The sequence below is a fragment of the Mytilus edulis genome, chromosome 7, assembly GCF_963676685.1.
Source record: "Mytilus edulis chromosome 7, xbMytEdul2.2, whole genome shotgun sequence".
NCBI lineage: Eukaryota > Metazoa > Mollusca > Bivalvia > Mytilida > Mytilidae > Mytilus > Mytilus edulis.
The window spans coordinates 55,388,074-55,393,359 of NC_092350.1; the positions used below are offsets into that span (position 1 = coordinate 55,388,074).

Sequence of the window (5,286 nt, forward strand, 5' to 3'; positions counted from 1 at the left end):
GTATACCACCATTCCCCATGTGAAATTAAAAAATCGCCCAAAAGATATAATCCACAATGCATTTGAACAAAAAAAAATGGTAGCATACGCTATAAATTTATTACTTTGGGATATCATAAGGCATATTTCGTTAATAGTTACAAACAAAAAGGTAATATATGATACACAGAAGAACCAGTGGTCAGTATGCTGGAGTTTCTTATCGACAACATATTTGTTGAGTTTGGAGGTAGACTTTCCAACAAATTGTCGGCATTCATATTGAAACAAACTGTGCGCCTATTCTTGCCGACCTCTTCTTATTTTCATATTAGTCAGAGTTCCTTCAGACACTTGTCAAAAACAAGAGGATCTTAGAAGCCAGCTTATTAATTTCACTTTCAGATATATTGATGATGTTCTTTCCATAAACAATCCGAACTTTTCTGATTGGGTTCCATTAATATATCCCCCAGAACTAGAAATTAAAGAAACAACAGACACGACTTCTTCCGCCTCATTTGTAGACTTATATCTCAAATTTGACTTACACAGTAATTTCAGTACCAGAATCTATGACAAACGAGACGATTTTAATTTTGAAATTATAAATTTCCCCCATTTTAGTAGAAATATACCAACTTCACCTGCATATTGGATATATAATTCCCAACTTATTCGATATGCAAGAGCTTGCTGCTCCTACTCAGACTTTGTAAAACGTCATCAGTGTCTGAGTAGAAAGTTAATGAACCAGTGGTATGTCAAATAACGTCTCGTCCTTTTTCTAAAAAATCTCATCGGAAGGTATATATCAAGACCTTGTTGATAAATATCCCGTATCAACTTCACAAATAATACATGATGGTCTTGATGTATAGATTCTGCGTACTGATGTTGTTTATCATCTTAACAACGTTTTATATTGTTCTTTCATTTGTCTTTGTACTATTATTAATATTATTTTTACTGTTGGATTGTTTTATGTGATATCCATTTAACGTGGCTCGGTACTTAAACATCCCGTCAATGTGTTTGTATTATCCTTCATTTTTCGTTGGTGTGTTTTGTATATACGACTTTTTGTGTTTCTTTCTTTCTTATAACGTGACTCTTTACTTTAAAAGATCCCGTCAATATGATATTGTTCTATTACATGTCATTATGATATATTTTTATTATGAATTAGAAAATACGTTGAACCACACACGTCAACATTATGACACGTTTAGAATTTCCTTATTATTTGACGTGAATAGAAAATCCTAGTTTGTCGTAATTTGAATTGTCGATTATACATGTGGTTGTTTTGTTGGTGTGTTTCGTTTTTGTTAACTCTATAGTCCGTCGGAAATGAATAACAGTATTTTACAATCCAAACAATTTAGGCCCGTTTTACTGAAATCATGATAGAGGTTCCGTACTGGAAAGTTATTGTAAATCAATACACGAGACTGGATACATGAACGTTCACATACTTTATTTTTGCATCCAACATATATACAATCACAGTTCATAAAGCATATTTACAAAACAGTAATCATGGCAACATAAATTAACCCGCCGCTGCTCGTAGATCGAGAGCCGGGGCGAACCGGTGCGTCACATGGTTCTCTCTATTTCTCTATCTTTTTCGTTTAAAAAGTCACTTTTATAAAACATGATCATAGAAACGTTTTTGACCAATGAAAATAGAAAAGGGTACTTATAAACAAATAGTTTCTAAATAATGAAACATATCAAAAGCAGATTAAATTAAGACTTAGTGTTAATTGACATTCGTCACTCTATATACAGTTTAGGTGTTGACAAATAAATTACATTGATGACCATTGTTGTCAAAAAGTATTATCACGACATAATCTTAATCTTAATCCATAAATATTTCATAGTAACGCTAAAACGACTAATACATGTCTTTTATAAAATTATTGAAAAAAAGTTCAAAATCTTGTTTTCTGAATAAAATGCACTTCTAGCATAATAAAAATATTGAAACTGAATTACTCATAAGAAATATTGACTTTTGATACCAAACATGACTTAAAAAGAATCAAATGCAAAATTTCACAATTTCATGCATTTTTACAACATGACAACTCTTCCAACATCCCTCTAGCTTCGGACCCCGAAGCTGTAAAAATTTTGACATCAATATCTATACATATATATGACATGAACCTCTCTAAATTTTCAGAATTTTGCGTATTAATTTAAAAAAAAAATTATATATCATTCGGACGAACCTCTACTTCGTAAACGTACATTCGGACGAACCTCTACTTCGTAAACGTAAGTGAGAACCATTTACACGAAAATAAAAACCAAGTAATATACAACAATAAAACATCGTCTATTTAATGCTAGTTTCTGGTCCGTTGAGGTTCGAAATTCATCTAAGGCAGGCCCCTTATAACCTCCTTAAAATTTCAACCCGGACAGAATACCGGTTGCACTTTCAATAGAACAATATCTTGGTCAAAGTTATCAGAATGCCCTCCATAGCTTTGGATAACCTGTCAAGTGCCCTAATTAGCTTTGTGACAAATATCAACGATATCCAGTTTTTTGTTTTTGTAAATTACAAGGTGCGTGACCATGGGTTTTAAATCGCTCGTCTTCATGAATTTTAAAAAATAAAAAAATAAAAAAATAAGTTGCTTTCACAATTCTATTGATTTTGACTGAGCTTTAAAAAATGTCGTAGTTGTTCAGACTACGTTTAGCACTATAAACATAAAGAAAAAGAAACAATAGACCGGCTATTGGACTTAAACTAGATACGAAATTGGTCAATCAAAATCAATAAAATATGTAAATATTGAAACATGAAAATTATAAAGTAAATGTTACATAAATTCAAACTGACGTTGAATACAAGAGTTAGTAATTGCAAATAGTATCTCATTTCACAATTGGCATCGAACCGTCTTCTCTGCATACGGTACATCACGTCCATGGTAGAAATCCACCATACAGCGAATACAAGTGGTCACATCCACTTTAGCATATAATCACAAGATGCAAATCTTAAGTTGTTCATGGTCGTTGTCGAGGAATGTCATGTCGTTTCGATATTCTTCATGGGTCTCTGTTCGTTGTTCATGGTCGGTTAATCAAAAGGTATAGGTATGTCCATATGTTCACAATAATTATTTCGGAAACAAGTTTCGAATAACTGGGATAAAGTTCTTGAATGGGGACACTCAGCTTGGCAGCGAAAGGTAAACACAGGATCGGCACTCATCCTCCGCCATTTGACACGTTTAGAATTTCCTTATTATTTGACGTGAATAGAAAATCCTAGTTTGTCGTAATTTGAATTGTCGATTATACATGTGGTTGTTTTGTTGGTGTGTTTCGTTTTTGTTAACTCTATAGTCCGTCGGAAATGAATAACAGTATTTTACAATCCAAACAATTTAGGCCCGTTTTACTAAAATCATGATAGAGGTTCCGTACTGGAAAGTTATTGTAAATCAATACACGAGACTGGATACATGAACGTTCACATACTTTATTTTTGCATCCAACATATATACAATCACAGTTCATAAAGCATATTTACAAAACAGTAATCATGGCAACATAAATTAACCCGCCGCTGCTCGTAGATCGAGAGCCGGGGCGAACCGGTGCGTCACATGGTTCTCTCTATTTCTCTATCTTTTTCGTTTAAAAAGTCACCTTTATAAAACATGATCATAGAAACGTTTTTGACCAATGAAAATAGAAAAGGGTACTTATAAACAAATAGTTTCTAAATAATGAAACATATCAAAAGCAGATTAAATTAAGACTTAGTGTTAATTGACATTCGTCACTCTATATACAGTTTAGGTGTTGACAAATAAATTACATTGATGACCATTGTTGTCAAAAAGTATTATCACGACATAATCTTAATCTTAATCCATAAATATTTCATAGTAACGCTAAAACGACTAATACATGTCTTTTATAAAATTATTGAAAAAAAGTTCAAAATCTTGTTTTCTGAATAAAATGCACTTCTAGCATAATAAAAATATTGAAACTGAATTACTCATAAGAAATATTGACTTTTGATACCAAACATGACTTAAAAAGAATCAAATGCAAAATTTCACAATTTCATGCATTTTTACAACATGACAACTCTTCCAACATCCCTCTAGCTTCGGACCCCGAAGCTGTATAAATTTTGACATCAATATCTATACATATATATGACATGAACCTCTCTAAATTTTCAGAATTTTGCGTATTAATTTAAAAAAAAAATTATATATCATTCGGACGAACCTCTACTTCGTAAACGTACATTCGGACGAACCTCTACTTCGTAAACGTAAGTGAGAACCATTTACACGAAAATAAAAACCAAGTAATATACAACAATAAAACATCGTCTATTTAATGCTAGTTTCTGGTCCGTTGAGGTTCGAAATTCATCTAAGGCAGGCCCCTTATAACCTCCTTAAAATTTCAACCCGGACAGAATACCGGTTGCACTTTCAATAGAACAATATCTTGGTCAAAGTTATCAGAATGCCCTCCATAGCTTTGGATAACCTGTCAAGTGCCCTAATTAGCTTTGTGACAAATATCAACGATATCCAGTTTTTTGTTTTTGTAAATTACAAGGTGCGTGACCATGGGTTTTAAATCGCTCGTCTTCATGAATTTTAAAAAATAAAAAAATAAAAAAATAAGTTGCTTTCACAATTCTATTGATTTTGACTGAGCTTTAAAAAATGTCGTAGTTGTTCAGACTACGTTTAGCACTATAAACATAAAGAAAAAGAAACAATAGACCGGCTATTGGACTTAAACTAGATACGAAATTGGTCAATCAAAATCAATAAAATATGTAAATATTGAAACATGAAAATTATAAAGTAAATGTTACATAAATTCAAACTGATGTTGAATACAAGAGTTAGTAATTGCAAATAGTATCTCATTTCACAATTGGCATCGAACCGTCTTCTCTGCATACGGTACATCACGTCCATGGTAGAAATCCACCATACAGCGAATACAAGTGGTCACTTCCACTTTAGCATATAATCACAAGATGCAAATCTTAAGTTGTTCATGGTCGTTGTCGAGGAATGTCATGTCGTTTCGATATTCTTCATGGGTCTCTGTTCGTTGTTCATGGTCGGTTAATCAAAAGGTATAGGTATGTCCATATGTTCACAATAATTATTTCGGAAACAAGTTTCGAATAACTGGGATAAAGTTCTTGAATGGGGACACTCAGCTTGGCAGCGAAAGGTAAACACAGGATCGGCACTCATCCTCCGCCATTTGACACGTTTA

The 5,286-nt window shown here is 32.8% G+C and overlaps 1 long non-coding RNA gene across 1 annotated transcript; it reads right to left on the reverse strand.

Moving 5' to 3' along the window:
• Positions 1-3,476: 3,476 nt before the first annotated feature.
• On the reverse strand, positions 3,477-4,608 carry LOC139483522 (uncharacterized). Its single transcript, XR_011655018.1, has 2 exons — positions 4,295-4,608; positions 3,477-4,263 (listed from the first exon to the last, which is right to left on the reverse strand). It is a non-coding gene; the product is annotated as an uncharacterized lncRNA (long non-coding RNA).
• Positions 4,609-5,286: the final 678 nt, after the last annotated feature.